Source organism: Canis aureus, chromosome 26, assembly GCF_053574225.1.
Source record: "Canis aureus isolate CA01 chromosome 26, VMU_Caureus_v.1.0, whole genome shotgun sequence".
Classification (NCBI taxonomy): Eukaryota; Metazoa; Chordata; class Mammalia; order Carnivora; family Canidae; genus Canis; species Canis aureus.
The window spans coordinates 45,994,949-46,011,806 of NC_135636.1; the positions used below are offsets into that span (position 1 = coordinate 45,994,949).

The 16,858-nt window shown below is 39.7% G+C and overlaps 1 long non-coding RNA gene across 2 annotated transcripts; it reads right to left on the bottom strand.

Annotated features, from left to right (window-relative positions):
• Positions 1-246: 246 nt before the first annotated feature.
• LOC144298865 (uncharacterized) lies at positions 247-13,278 on the bottom strand. Of its 2 annotated transcripts, none has more exons than XR_013365737.1 (3): positions 13,247-13,278; positions 7,964-8,115; positions 247-1,382 (listed from the first exon to the last, which is right to left on the bottom strand). It is a non-coding gene; the product is annotated as an uncharacterized LOC144298865 (long non-coding RNA). The 2 variants fall into 2 exon arrangements; XR_013365738.1 differs by lacking the exon at positions 13,247-13,278 and adding an exon at positions 12,576-12,654.
• Between the last annotated feature and the right edge of the window lie 3,580 nt (positions 13,279-16,858).

The window sequence follows — 16,858 nt, forward strand, 5'->3', positions numbered from 1 at the left end:
TCAGACATTTTATGATGAAGGATGAATTGGACTATCGTTACTAGGGGAAAGCAATTGGAAACTGAGCTCCTAGAATGTTTCTTACACTACTAAGAATGTTGTATATACTTGAAGCCTTACACCCCTTTGTACCAGCTTGTCTGGATAGTTTGTGCAAACAGTGTGGCTTATGGTGAACATGCACTTTGCTTCTGGAGAGTTTGGAATTTTATTTATTTTTTTAAGATTTTATGTATTTATTCATGAGAGACACACACACACACACACACAGAGAGAGAGAAGCAGAGACACAGGCAGAGGGAGAAGCAGGCTCCATACAGGGAGCCCCATGTGGGACTTGATCCCGGGTCTCCAGGATCACATCCTGGGCTGAAGGCAGTGCTAAACCGCTGGGCCACCAGGGCTGCCCGGGTTTGGAATTTTAATAGCTGTGCTAAGTCATGGAGGTACGGAGGGATGGAGGCACATGTTACTGCATGACAAACTCCAGTAAAAACGTGAACTTGTAGGCTCAGACGACATTCCCTGACAGAAAACACTTCATATGCATTGCTGCAGTTCATTGCTGGAGGATTGAAGGTGTATCATGCAAACCCACTGGGAAAAGACTCTTAGAAGCCCACACCTGGTATCCTCCAGGCTCTGCCACATGTACCTTTCCCCCTTATTGATCCTGATTTTTATCCTTGGGAAACCAAAGCTATAAGTGAAATGAGTTCTACGTGCCAGACAGAAATGCTACTGCCTTACATGAAGTTACTACACATTAATCTTCCTAACAATCCCACAAAATTATGATGACCTTTGTCTCCATTTTATAAAAATTGTGGGGGATAGCTCTGGAGGCTTTGATAGATTAAATACTTTGTCCAAGTTCTCACATCTTGTGGGTGGAAGAGCCAACATTGGAACAAAAGGAGCCTCTGAATATGTATGTTCTTCACTGTAATGTAGACTCTGGAAGCTGCTTGTTCAACTGTGGAGTAGAGAATGTCTGGTGTATAGGTGTGTGTCACATTTTTTAGAATAGTGAAATAAATCACAGATTGTTGCAGTAGATCTCATCATTTTTTAAGGTTGTTTGACCTTTCAGTGCTCTGCTGTTGACTTTGGGCTTGCAAAGGTGGCTTGTGTTGTCCAATGGAATAGGCATATACGTTACATTGTGAAATTTCAAACAGAGGCTTTAAGAGCCTGCACAGGTTTCCATTTCTCCTGAGTTCCTGGCTTCTGTGATGAGAATATCAAGACCTGGGTGACACTGACTTTTCAGCTTGAGATCTAGAGTTGAGAAGACATGTGGAGGGCTTCCTCCACTTCCCCCACTTCCTCCACTTCCAACTCAGGGCTGGAGTGAAGCAACCACAGCACACTCATCTCACCTAGGAGCAAGAGATATAAATGTGTAACCACCAATGTTTGGGTTTAATTGTTATGCAACATTACTACAGCAAGGGTGACAAGTACAGTCGTATAGCAAATATGTAACCTTAAATGGAAATTATTTGAATAGATTGTTAGAGTTCTCAAAAATCATTCTTATAATTAACTCATTTTAATTAGTAAACTATTTATTTATTTTGCATCACTAAATAACTTGATATTTCTATCAAGAGAAAATGACAATTATTGAGCATTTATTATGTGGCAGATACTTTTGTGGGCTGTATGAACTTGAGTAATATTGTAGAGATATTGTCTCAGTGGAAATTATGGAGGCTCAGTACTTTCCCACATTCACAAAATGATTTCAAATGATAGAACAGGGCTACAGTCACAGGGGGTCTGCATACAGAGTGTACAAAGTTGCCCACGATGTAATATTGCCAAATAGATACGTATATTTAAATATAATTTACATGCGGATTTTTAAAGTTAGATACATAAATTAGTAAATTTGCAGATTGATTGTACAAGGAAAATGGACCAGCATTTAGTTTGTGTTCTGAATCTCTCCTTTTTCCTCTCTCACATGTACACTGTCTCTTACCTCTGTTGCAACACACATATTTTAGTGGATGGCGAAGTTCATGAATATTTTGACCTCCCTAGAGATAATACATACATGAGTATTTTGAAGATTTTTTTTCCGGGCCTTCCCGTAATGAAAGGATTGCTCAGTGCTAACCTTTGAGGAGCACTTGCATTGTTAAACGTTTCATTTAATTTCTCTTCCAGTGTAGTGAGGAGACATATTTTGGTTAACGTGATGAATGCAATGCCAACTACATAATAGCCTTTTTGGCTCTTGTTGTATGTATCCATTCACTTTAGGAGCCCTTATAGTATATTTTCCACTAGAAACATAACCAAAATAGATTGGTTTTTTGATATTTTGGAAATCTCTGTGGTTATTAATTCTAGGGAAAAATGTTACGATATTTTGCATACTTCTATGTGACATAAAGAGATGGGGATTTGCAGTTTTCTAGGAAATTGGGGACCCATAAATAATCAGTTTCAACAATTTGGAGCTTACTTACTGCTACAGGCATATATATCCACACCTTATCAAGATGCACCAGATGTGGAATAATGAGCATTTTACTGTGTCATATTCCATATGTACTTAGATATTAATTTATAGTAGAGTAATGGAACAGGTGGTGACTTGGAATGTGTCATCACCTTCGATGGTTTAGTGAATTATCATTCAGTAAAAATTCATTCCAATTTACACAAAGAATTAGAGAAAAATAATATTATTTTCTAACCTCTCATTATTTAATCTCATCAAATTTTTTTTCTCCAGTGACATAAGATATGGTGATAAGAAAGGCATTTTTTTAGTCTTTTCAATCCCTCTGCATTTGATGTGCCTGAACATTGGTTCCTTTACAGTGACCTTCCCCACTCAATCTCCTGTCTGTTTGTTTCTTTCTCCATCTCTGTCTCCCTGTCTCTGTCTCTCATCTGTGTTAGACTGTGTAACTATTTCCATCACTTCTCTGGGCACCTATTTTGGTTTGTCATTTTGTTTTGGAAACTGTAAAAGCTAATTATAAACTTAGATCACTGAGCAAAGGGGGTTGGGAGTTTTAATGGTTTCTATTGTTTGAAGAGAATTCATTAACTAGATAAATGATAGCGAAATGGTTTGACTTTTTGAATTTATCAGAAATATGTGTACAGTTCATAGACAGGACTAGAAACTAGTAGAGATAATTGGTTCTCGCTGGAAATGATAAACAACAATATTGGACCTTTTCTGAGTAATTGGGCCTTTCTGTATTGGGCCTTTGCTGAATGGTGACTATCTTAAATTTTATTTACTTATTTGAGAGATAGTGAGAAAACATAAACAGAGGGAGCAGCAGAGGCAGAAGGAGAAGCAGACTCCCCTCTAAGCAGGGAGCCCCTTCGCAGGGCTCCATCCCAGGACCCTGAGATCATGACCTGAGTCAAACACAGACGCTTTACTGACTGAGCCACCCAGATGCCCTGACTGGTGACTGTTTTTGAAAGAAGTGTTTGCTTAGGAATGGATATCTACCATCCTGTCAGCATAGTGATGTTATCAAATGTCATTCATGGTGGCGTACGTGATTTGTGTAAGTGTTCTTCCTCGACACAATCATACCTCAGGTTAGTCAGGAGAGGAGACATTGGCTTTAGGTATCTGGGGTTCACATCATATCTTTATCAACCTTTTGATGTCTGTGACCTTGGGCAGTATATTTGTGCCTTACTATGCCAGTAACTAACATCAGAATGATTCCTTCTTCTTAAGATAACTATGGTCATTACTGTAAGAAACATTTTAACGTAGGCATACAACAGTTACACACTGAAGTGTCATTTATGGAACAAATGCTAAGTTTCAGGTCTTACTCTCACATTGTATGGATTGCATGCATATTTTTATTTTATTTTGTATTTTTTAAAGATTTATTTATTTATTAGAGGGGAGGAGGGAAGAAGGAGAAGGAGAGAGTGTTGTAAGTGGGCTCCACATTCAATGAGATTCAGTCTCACACGCTGAGATCACAAGTTGAGCTGAAACCAAGAGTGGGACGCCTAACTGATGGTGCCACCCAGGTGCCCCTGCATGCATTTTTAAATGTATATTCTAGTCTATCTGGAGATTTTTCTTTAAGAAGGGTTGGATAATCCCCAAATATACATGAAATCCACAGTTACACCATGTATGTCTTTTTCCTACTAAGTTTTTTAAATGAAATATTTACCAGTGAATTTCAACTTCAATAGCCATATCAGTTAAACAGATTCATGATCAGAAAGATAGAAAATGAGCGGAAGAGTGAACTTCATGGAAATGACAACCCTGAAAAAATTTGTTTTCCTAGAAAACCAATGAGAGAATGCCAGAAGCAGCCACAAGGTCTTCCTTCTTAGACTTCACAAATTTGCTTAAAAGCTATGCCAACCCTTTAAAAGAGTTGACACTTGACATTTTCCTAGGTTATAAGTAATTTGAGTAATAAAACTGTAGGGAAATTGAACTTGTCAGCATGTTAAATGCATTTGTCTCTCCGAATATAATAAACTATGTTGGTGGAATGGTTGATAATTACAGGCATATTTTTCTAATTTATCAGTAAGGTGTAAAACTTTTTTTTTTTTACTTTGATTTGCTTCCTCTATTTGTTACCAAGTGTCAAATTTAAAACTTGACATAAAACAAATATCTTTATAATATCTTTTACTAGAGTCTCAGGGTTATGGAGGAAGAGTATTTTGTAGCCCTATTAATCTAGAGTTTGATGTTTTGCTACCATAGATTTATTAAAAGTCTCCCACCATTTGCGATTTGAAATATTTTTATTTTGTATAGTGTGATGTATTTTGTTAAATGATATAGTTTATATAAGTCATCGTTTTAACCCACGACTGCAAGTGAGGCACTGAAAGATCAGATACATGAAGCGAGGTGAACATTTGTAAAGCATGTTGGCAAAAACTTGTTTTGCCCTAATACCAATGGAGAATGTAAGTAACATGACCTCCATGGGAGGAATAGGAAGCATGCTCACTGTGTGCCAGGCAGAGTCAGAGTGGTTTACATGAATAAACTTGTTTAATCCTCACAACAATCCTAGGTGGTAAAGTACTGTTATTATTATTATTACTATCCTTGTTGGTATTTTTTAATGATTTTATTTGTTTATTTGAGAGAGAGAGGGAGAGCACAGGCAGGAGGAGGGGCAAAGGGAGAGGGAGAATCAGACCCCTTGCTGAGCAGTGGGCCCAAGGCAGGGCTCCATCCCAGGACTCCGGGATTCTGATCTGAGCCGAAGGCAGATCCTTAACCGGCTGAACCACCTAGGCGCCCCATCATCATCCTTGTTTTTTATTGATGAGCAAACTCAGGCACAGAAGGGTCCATTAACTTGCCTAAGGCCATACAGCCGGTGAATATCAAAAGTGGAATATCAGAAAGGGAGACAGAACATAAAGACTGCTAACTCTGGGAAACGAACTAGGGGTGGTAGAAGGGGAGGAGGGCGGGGGGTGGGAGTGAATGGGTGACGGGCACTGGGTGTTATTCTGTATGTTAGTAAATTGAACACCAATAAAAAAAAAAAAAAAAAAAAAAGTGGAATTCAGGTCCAGGATGTTGGTACCAGAAGAGGACATTTTAGGGGCACCTGGGTGGCTCAGTCCCCTTAAGGTTAAGCATCTGCCTTCAGCTCAGGTCAGGATCCTGGGATTGAGCCCCAGGGTAGTGGGGAGTCTGCTTTTCCCTCTGCTCCCCCTATCCTGCTTGTGCATGCTCTCTCTCTCAAATAAATAAGTAAAAAGATTCCAAAAAAAAGAAAAGGAACCTTTACCCCTAAACTGTGTTTGTTTTTCATTTATGTATTTGCCATATATAGCAAAAAGGGCCTTGAGGTATAACTCTAATGTACTATTAAAAAATAAAATCAGGGACATCTGGGTGGCTCAGTGGTTGAGCTTCTGCCTTCGGCTCAGGGCGTGATCCTGGGGTCCTGGGATCGAGTCCCGCATCCAGCTTCCCACAGGGAGCCTGCTTGAACCTCTGCTTATGTCTCTGCCTGTCTCTGTGTGTTTCTCCTGAATAAATAAATAAAATCTTAAAAAAGAAAACCAAAAATAAAAAATAAAATCAAAGGGAGGCAGATATTATAAACTGTTAAGACATTCATCTGGGTAAAGGATATATCAGTGCTTGATATGTTATTTTCTCTTATGATCTACTGTTTGATATCTCTCATAATAAAAAAATGCTGAGAGTCAAAACTAAATGTCCTATGCTGTGATGCAGACGCGGAGTTGTCAATCACTACGTCAGGGCCCGAGTGTAGTCACTTTCCTGGCGTGGTCACCTCACTGTGACAGAGCTGCTTCCTAGTCTCTCACATGCATTAACAATCATTAAGTATTACAGTTTGCAATTATGGCGTAATTATGGAGGAAGTCAAATGAAAAAAGGAATAAAAGTGGCTTGAGAAAGTCTACAGATCTCTCTCTTGGGATACCCAGTGTCTACTATATTTTGCAACTACCCCAGTCATGGAGAATTGAGTGGACATTTCTATATGCTCCTTTCTGGTTATTAATGAGACGACAGCTTTTGCCAATCTGCTCCTTTGTGGACACTCTATATTCCACATCTTGGAATGGATAAGTAATACTTCTCATGCTTAATCTCCTAATAAGAGACAAGTAAAATAAACCCAGAAGATTTTCCAGGAAAATCATGACGATAATCAGATCTTTAGATGTTGTATCCTGCCTCTGAACACTGAAAATAAAAGTAGTTTTGAAACATAAGCAACGTTGATATTTAGCATATGAAAACATGAAAATTTGACTTTTGGCATGAAGATGACAATTGAGTCTGATAGCATTTTTCTTTTTAATGTAAGATAATACTGTATGAACATGAATTATCTGCTATAGAAATTTAGATGTATATGCTATTAAGCTGGATTTGTTATGACCTTAGCTGACAAAATACACAGTTCTGTTGTGAATAAGCCTTCACTAAATGGGAACTGAAAATGCATTTAAGTGAATAAGTTTTAGAAGAATCACAAATTCAAGCTTCTGAAGAGTACTTAAACTCAGCATTTTAAAACAGCAGTTCTCAAATGCATTCAACAAATACTTCCCCAGATCACCCCATCATTTTCACGCCTCTTTCCAGTCTGTTTTTCCTTTTCCTCATGCTCTTTGCACATTAAGAAAATGTTAGGCTTTTTCACTCACTGCCTCAATTTTGCCACTTATTTCTTTGATTGACCTTAAACCAATTTCTAACATCCTTGGTCTTTAATTTCCTAATTTCTATCTGAGATGATGCTATTGAAGTCTAAAAGCTCATCCAATGCTGAACCTCTGTGTATCTGGATGTTGTTGGGGGGACCGAGGAAGAAATTTTCATGCAGCTGGCTGTGCTGTAGTTATCACAAAATGAGCCATAGTTGCTTGTTCTCTCAGGAGAAATCATTTCCCTGTGGAGTGGGTATCTATTGTGTCATTATTATTAGTAGTATTAGAGTTTTATGTGCCCAGCAGTCATTTCCCCCTTCAATAACAACATCACAATTGATTTTCCACTGAGGAACAACCCATGTCCCACCTTTGATCTGTGTGATTTGATGGGTGCAGGTGGGCACAGGAATTAGCCTTAGAAGTGAAGCCTTAGTTTATCATGGCATTCCATTCACCAGCCCTGACCCACCCCGGACAATGAAACTCGATTTGAGAATGTTTGTCACAATACTCAAGGAAGATAGATAAGCACCTGTTCCACTGATGGCATTAAGGGATTGTATATGTTTGAGGTTGTTAGGAGAGCAGAGTTGAGAGCTAGTCAAATCATTCGAGCCCCTGAACCAACGTATGCCTGAGGTCAGACCTCTCTTTGAAAGTTTTAGTTATAGCAATCAATACATTCACTCTTCTTGCCTAAGCTAGTTTGGGCTGTTCCTGTAACTCAAAATGGTAAGAGTTCAGACCAATTAACCCTGTATACCTGGATGGCTGGGAGTGATCCAGACACAGAAGTTGCACGAGGTCTAGACGTGTATGCCATTCTTGGCCTCTCATACCTCTGGTTTCTCAGCAGTGACCTCTTTCCTAGTGATTCGGCTTTGAGCCTGGCATTATTCTTCTCCAAATTCCAGACTGAAAAATCAAATAAAATATTTTTGGGGAAATATGAATGAATTAGCATTCTCCAGAGAAACAGAAACAATAGGACATATATAGGATACATCTAGGAGATTATATGTATCTTGTTTGTTTTAAAGAATTGGAAAAAAAAAAAAGAATTGGCTCACACCATTGTGGAGGCTGAACTGGCAGGCGGGCTGCGGACCCAGGGACAAGTTGACACGTCTTGAGTCAGAAGGCTGGCTGTTGCCAGAACTCCCTCTTCCCTGTGGAAGGTCAGTCTTTTTCTTAAGATCTTAGACTGATTGGATGAAGCCCATTGATACTATGGAGGGTAATCTGCTTTACTCAAAGTCTATAGATGTAAATGTCAATCTCACCTAAAAAGTACCTTCCCAGAAACATCCAGAACGTTTGACCAACTATCTGGGTACTGTGCCCTAGTCAAGCTGAGACATAAAATTAACCTCGCAGTGAATATATTTTAAAATGTGGTAGCTGATACATTGCAGAGAATATATATATGATATAGATATATGTCAATATATAGTATAGAATTATATATAAGCTAGTAACATGGAATAGTATAATATATAAATAACAATGTATGTACTGCATGAAAATATATATTATGTACATATATAAATTTAGAAGTTGAAAAGAATAATAATGAAACAAAACCCGTGAATGCCCTGCCCAAACTAACCACTGTGGCAAAATGGATGTGCATTAATCCACCTGTCTCCCTCCTAGTCCTTTTCTCCTATCTCTGAGTTGTGAGTTTATTACTCTTAGATTTAAAAAAGTTTCTACCAAACACGCATGTATATCCTTAAGTAACTGCTGTTCATTTCTGAGCTTTAAAGATCGTTTTGTTCAGTAGGTAGTCAGCTGTGACTTGCACCTTTTCACTCAGCGTGCTGTTTCTAAGATTCAACTGTGTCATTGCATGTAGCTGCAGTTCATTAATTTTCACTGGTGTATGACATTCCCTTGGGTGATGGCAGCCCGCTCTTGTTTTTGTCCAGTATCATTTCACTAGGTAGTAGAGTTGTTTATGCCTTTCTGCTTTATGGGAGAGCTGTTCCAAATAAGCTTTTGCAAGTAGGTTTCTGAAGATTCTGTAGGTTACTGGGTCTCTAAGAGCATCACGTACCTTTCTAGCAAATTCTCAAGCTCTATACCAGATCTACTAAATTAGAAACTCTGGGTAGGGTCCAGCAACCTGGGTTTTTAGGTGATTCTGATGTTCTCTCGAGTAAGAAAACTGTGCTTCTAAGTATATCCTAGGAGTTGACTTGTTCATTTTTGACTCAGTTTACCTTACCTGTTAAGTAATTTTTCTTAGACTATCTCAAATTTGCATATCTTCACTTTCATGGTTTTATTTTTTTCTCCTTAGCTTGGAACTTCTTAAAATATCCTTCTAAATCATTGATTTATTCCACCTTAATCTCTAAATCCTAATCATAGACTTAGGATTTCTATCTCTAGGATTTACTTTCTTCTGTTGCTTTTACCCTTTTACATCTCTTGGCTTAAATATTTCAGGTTTTATCTCATATTTATTTTAATTTCTAATTTTCAGTCTGTTCTAACCTTCTTAAGCACTTATTATTTCTGTATTTTTCATTTTATCCCACATTTTCCCCATGTCCTTATTTTTTAATGGATTTCGTTTTACTCTTGGTAAGAAATGAGTCTGGAAATTTATGAACACAAGAGCTCATGTTACAACTGCAAAATAATTGAGATTTTCTTATCCTGAGTTGCTTTAATGTCCACTTCTTACCTCCTCAAAAAAGGATTCCTACCCCAGCTTGGGCAATTCACTAAAAAATAATGGACAGGAGATGTTGCAAGATGAGATTCTCTGTCCTTTGGACTACATGGCCAACTACCTGGCTGGAAACTTTGATTTTCTGAAGTAATTTTGCTTGTTCATAACTTACATTAATTTCCTTTGGATGGAACTCTCTTTTCAATTTAGCTGATTTGACCCAGGAAAATGGTCGAATTCCTATCACCACCCACAACAGGCAAAATGAGGGGGGGGACCTTGACCCTGGGGAATTCACTCAAGTCTTGTGTCAAATGTCCTGAGACATCACAGATGGTATCCCCAGTGGGTGAAAAGGTACCTAGAGGATCCAATAGGACATTTTTAGTATCTGGAAATATTCAAAGTCCTAGAATTTAGGGTCCCAGTGTGAAAAATGAAATGAGGAACTGCGCAACCAGTGTTTGCGTGCAAGAATTCTGTGGGTTTTTGTTTATACAAAGGATAATGAAGGACTACAGAGGGTAATGATGCTTGCAAGTTGCTACTTATGAAAACAGTGCACTAAATGCTAGGGGTGGTATAGCATGGGGATTAAAGCACGAACTCTGGAGTCGGAATCTAACTGTGCGATTTTGGGCAGGGGCCTGCCAGCTGCGAATCCCGCTAGCTGGCAGGCTTTGGACAAATTGCTTAGGTTCTCTGTGCCTCAGTTTATTCATACATAACATGGAGATAATAACATAATTGTTCTAAAGATAAAATGGTTTAATATACATGAAATGCTTAACACAGTGCTAATAAGCACACACTAAGCGTAATGAATATGCTATTGTTATTATTATTATTATTATTGTAATGATATGATTTACATTTTGTAGACGCGTCATAATGTCGCCTCATGATATAGGGCCCATGACCTAGCCTGTGAGGAATTTTTATTTATAGGCAACACTTTTAATTTATCTTAATAGTATATTTCATATTTAATGGGAAAAGATGTTGATTTCTCTGGAAAAAAGCTTTTTAATAATCCATTAAATATTAACTTAGCTCTTTATTTATTTGAATACATTATGAAGAACTGCAAATCTCCACAAGTTACAGCTTCGAGTTTACTGCTAAACAAAGAGTGTTCGTGCATGCACACACACGTGCGCGTGCGCACACACACGCGCTAAAGTGGGTTATGATTAGATGTGCTTGTTTTACAATTTAAGTACTAACACAAAAGAAACACTTGAAGTTAGAGTCTAGATTTAATTTTTCTATGGATTTTCAGTTAATGGACTTGAAACCCTTTAATGAAGGATGCAGACCAAGCTGAGTTACACACATTAGTGTTGGGGAATAATTAGGTTCATGAATAAGTAATTCAAAATAATGAAGACTTATGAATTGATGTGCATTATAAACGAGCTGAAATTGTGGTTGCCCTTCTAGAATCGAGAATTAAGGGATGCTTTTAAGACTTGGCCTTCCTTTGTCCAACAGAAATAGAATTTATTTTTAAAATACTTAGAAAAATTGTGTCAGTCTTTCCCCAAATGGTCAGGAAAGACTCAAGAGAGTCAACAAATAGACTTGAGGAAGCAATCCTCTTGAAGGCCATGTTTGAACATACTGAGGATGGGCAGAGTGGAGATTTGAGTGACTTGGCTATAGTGTGCCGCCCCAGACAGTCTGCTCCAAGGTGATGTGCCAACCTGAGCCTCAGAGGCAGGGGGAGGATGCCATTTCACTTGATACAATTGTCAGTTCTCACCACGGTTATGTCCAGGGGTTTTAAGGGCTAGCAAGGGGGATGGAAAAAACTGTCCATCTTTCATGCCAACTCTGATCCATTGGTGTGGCTGCCTGGACTGCTTGTAAAGGAGTCAGAAGTTAATTCTCAGCACAGAGGGTGCTGTAATCAATTAATTCGCTCTGGCATTGGGAGTGGGCAGGGGAGCGGCACACTCATGCCAGGTGCTGGCCATCTCACACTTAGAGGCATATGTGAAAAAAGAAAAGGAGTCTCCTATGTTCAGCATTGAAATCAGTCATGAGCCTGGATTAATTTTCTCTGTTTCGTGTAATGGCTCCTAGAATGGAAATGCCAGGCTTCTCAGTAGTTTTGAAAGCTAGATAGCCTAAAACACATAGCAGTGGGATCCCTTCTTCCTAGCTGCTTAGGGTCTGAATGACAGGATGCATGTCTGATTTATTTTTGTTTCCTTGTCAGCACAATACCTGGCACATCCAAAGTGTCCCATAATACTCGTTAATCATATATACATCAGCTATTTATTGAGCATCTACTCTGTGTCAGGCCCTGTCTATGGACTTGAGAGTGAGCAAAATAGAAGTGGCATGTGCTTATTGGAGCTGATGATTTAGTGAGTGAGTAAATGAATTGATACCCAACTGGTGGTATTCACTGTGGCACTGTGCTCTGGGGAAGAGGATAATGGTCGGACCCTGTGTGCGGCTAAGGATTTGGGGAAAGGTCCTTTAAGGGAGAAATTTTAGGTTGAAACTGAAGGATAAAGTAAGAATTTTCCAGCTAGAGATTGCTTTTTTTTTTTTTGAAGAGAATTCCAGACAAAGGTAACAGTGTGTGCCAAATCTGAAGGTAGGAAAGAATTTGGCATGGAGTGTAAGGCTGGCGTGCCTGAAGGATAGTGAGTGCAGAGGGGTGGGGGGGATGTACCTGAAGATGAGGCTGGAGGGAGCACAGGACTGGGCTCTGCTGGGTTCAAACACCATGCTGATGAGTCTGAAATTAACTTTAAGGACAATGGGAAACCAATAAGGACCTGGAAGTGGGGTGTGTGGTGGAAACTTTATTTGATGGTTATTTTAAAAAGTCACACTGGCTGCCAGGGAAAAAACAAGTTACCTTGTCTGGGGGAACTTGCCCAGGACCCAAATGGCAGAGCCGGACAGGCAGTCTGGCACCTGTAGGTGTGTGCATGACTACTCTGCAATGCGTGGCAGCTGACATGTAGTGACTGCCCCTTTAGACGAGGCATGAGCTCTCCAGCTTACGAGAGTCCCCTGTGCTCCCTTGGGCTATGGTGGCAGTGGGGTAGGGAGAAGTGAATATGTGACCCTACTCTGGACCAGCTCACATACAAAAAGTGTGTGATATGACTGGGTCACAGTCCTCATCTGAATACGTCCTCCTGCTCACACTTTTCTCTGCACTCCCTTTTCCAAACAGGAAAGGGTCAGAACAGGTGGGAGCATTACTCTCTGCCGTTCTGAGAGATTTGCTGGAGATGAGCTGGGGAAAATTGCCTTGACCATTTCACTTGCTCTAATCCCTAGGAATATAATTGCCCTGTAATTCTTGAAGGGGTTGCTCCAAGTCAGGCTTACCTTCTGCAGTGGATAGTCCCCAGAGGTGAGGGAATCTTTGAGTGGGGTCAAAGGGTGATATCCATTGTCTACTTCAGCATGATTCTCCACTTCCCTCCTGGGCTACACCCTTTTCATCTTTCTGCAGGAGTTCCCCTAATTAGTAAAATGGTGAACCTCCTAGAGCACCCATTTGAACTGTTCTAGTGTGTGAGAGAGAGAGAGAGCATGAAATGGAAAAATATTTTCCAAGCCCACATCCTTTGGCAGCCTTCCTGTGAGGGTTTGGGCTGCATTTCATCAATGCAGCTTAATAATGTTGTTTCATTTGGTTAAGGGAACATTATGTTAATTAAATCAGCGAAAAGATATTGGGTGGCTAAATTGCAATCATTTGGTCTTTGATCAAGACACAGGCTTTCTCAAGTAAGTCAGTTAGAGAATAGGACTTTTGTTACTCACATTGCCAGCAGCAAGAAAAATCCATTTTTCCTCAGCCCAGAGATGTTTAAATACATCTTAATTGTCCTGATTACTCTGAGAGTTTTATTCTCAAAACTTGGCTCCATTTTAAGGACTGAGTACTTCTTGAGAGTGTAAGGAAAGCAACTCCAGCTGAATAAGGCTAAGATCAACATTCTAGTTTTTTTTAGAAGTTTCTTTCTTTTCAGTAATCTCTACACCCAACATGGGGCTCGAACTCATGACCCCAGAGATTAAGAGTCTCATGCTCTTCTGACTGAGCCAGCCAGGTGCCCCAGTTTTTATTTTTTATTCACTAGCTATTTTCTTTCCTTTCTAAACTAAGAAATAGTGCAGATATATTGTAAACCATTCTGGCAGTGCCAAAGGTTATGTTTTGAAAAATAAGACTACTCCTGGTCTTGAACCAGTCTAGTTCCCTAGACTCCATTATGAGAGTCGGTGATGGGTGTCATTCCCCAGGTCTCCTTCTAGAATTAGTCTTTGCATGTGCACACAAGCATACAGGTGTCTAGACAATGTATATGGGTCTTTAAAGATTGTGTCTAGACAAATGTATAGCACATCTGTCATTTTTTTTTTTTTTTACTCAAATGAGGGCTTCCTATAGTCCTGTTGTGCACCTTGCTCTTCTCAATTAGCTTAGCTATTATTTCATGATTCTTGGTAATTTCAATATTCGTGTAAATAAAACCTTCACTCCCCTGAATTGTTGATGCTTTGGACTCTCCAGTGGTCTTCAGCCTCCTATTTCCTGATCAAATTTGATCATATTCCCATCTAGACTTTGTTGTTACCAATAAGCAGGACACTATTTACATTCTCAGTGTCACGAACTCCACTGCCCAATTATCATGTCTTATGTCATTTCCCTGTTTTCTGATTCCAACAATACTTCACCCCAGTAGGACCTCTAAACCATTGAACCCCCACTGTTAATAGTCCTTCAGTATTTTTTTTAAGATTGATTGATTGATTGATTGATTGATTTAATGATAGAGAGACAGAGAGGTAGAGACACAGGCAGAGGGAGAAGCAGGCTCCATGCCGGGAGCCCGATGCAGGACTCGATCCTGGGACTCCAGGATCGCGCCCTGGGCCAAAGGCAGATGCCAAACCACTGAACCACCAAGGGATCCCCAGTCCTTCAGTAGTTTTAATCTTTACTCCCTTTTTTGCCCAGCTGATGTCCCAAAGCCCATTGTTACAACCTCCTTTAGATATGGCCTCAGCCCTCTTGGCCTTCATCATCCCCTTCAGAGAAAACACACCATAGATTGAGTACAGATTTTACCTATTCAGGCCCTAAACACAGTCCACTAACTGGTCTGACCTAAAATATAGAACTACTAACTTTAGGTGGACAGGCTGTGTGGCTGATTCTCCTACGACTTTTCTTGGTCCACTCACTTCCCATTCTCCTTGGACCTCCTTTCTTCTACAACCTGCAAACCACACCTTCCCCCTCTCAACTTGGCTGATGGTTGTTGCTTTTTATTTTCTTGATAAAATAGTGATAGGAGAGCTTCTGCCTGGCAATACCGGTCAGCTACCAACTGTCAGTTTCCACGATCCTGTGTTCTGCCTTTCATCCAGTTGCTGCAGATAAACAGTCTGGCAAAGCCTGTGGCTAGCATTTGTAAGGCTTGGGGAACAAGCATACTTGGCTGTCCCAGCTCAGGTCATGACCACTTCCTTTTCAAGTTTTATTCTCTTCTCCTAAGCAAAGAGCAGTCCCCAGAAGTGTGGCCCATTCTCAGGGACTCTGACTTGGGAAGAGGATCTTGTAGGTCCTGAAGTGGATGCTGGTGCTTTGAGCAGAGAAATCCAGGATCTTGGTTGTATGTAATGCACTATGGAAGTGGGGGCTCTGCTTCCTGGGGGGGAAGCATCTGTGGATGGACCTGAGGCACATCTGTGCCTTGCACCATGAGGCCCAGGTCAGGGACTCCAGGCGGCCTGATCTAAGAGCAATGTGGCTGTGTGGCCTGCTAAGAACATACCCTACCACTGGAGCAGTCAGTTTCATTCCTGCTCTTCCATGATTTCTGTCTAGCAAGTGTTCCTGCTTCCTCTTACATCGGTGATTTTGTGGTTGTTGTTTTATCTTATTTTATTTTGTTTTGTTGTTGTTGTTGTCTTAATCCCTTCCCTGGGCAGTTCTCAGCACACACACACAGGCTGGAGTTTCTACAATAAAACAAACACAGCACACTACCGACTTTTGGGGGAGTTTGTTACGCACCAGTATATAATGGGAAAACTGTCGAATACACGCTTAGTTCTTAAAGTTATTTTTCAGATGAGTGAAGGAATTTGTTTTTCATTGGCATGCCGTCTTTTACTTCATGAAATCCTTTTGTACTCCCTCCCTCTCACTCTCTGGAACTAGTGACATAACTAGTAACTTTGATACTTGGGGTGGATCACATGTATCACTCCCTTTTGTCTTTATGACAAAGGCATTTTCAATAGCTACTATGAAATGAAACAAAATAGTGGCAGAAAAGAAATATAATTAAGTTAAATTTTCTTTTATCATGTTTTCTATATGTAAACATGCCAGTAAAAAAGTAAATAAATATACATATAATAAAAAATAAAATAACTATGAAAAAGAAAAACAGTAACGTGATAGTAGTTTTTAATTTCATCACTACATTTTTTTAAAGATTTTATTTATTTATTTATTCATGGTAGACATAGAGAGAGAGGCAGAGACACAAGCAGAGGGAGAAGCAGGCTCCATGCTGGGAGGACTCGCTCCCGGGACTCCAGGATCACACCCTGGGTCAAAGGCAGGCGCTGAACCACTGAGCCACCCAGGGATCCCCATCACTACATTTTTTAAAGGGACCTATCTGCCTATCTATTTGTCTTGCATTCACAAATAATAACATTTTGGCTTCTGTTTATTAAGCAAGTTTAAAAATTTATATGCATGAAAACTCCAAGTAGTCACAAAAAAGGACAAGACTTGAAGTATTCTATGTTTTGTTTTTTCCTTTATCATAATCCCTGGGCAATCCATGTTTGTTTTGCATTTTCTGTTGAAATGCAAAACTAGGTAGGTCCACAGGGGTAGAGGATACAACCTACCCTGAGGCGAGCTCGAAGGGTTCCGATCCTTTAAGAGTTTATTCTTGAAAT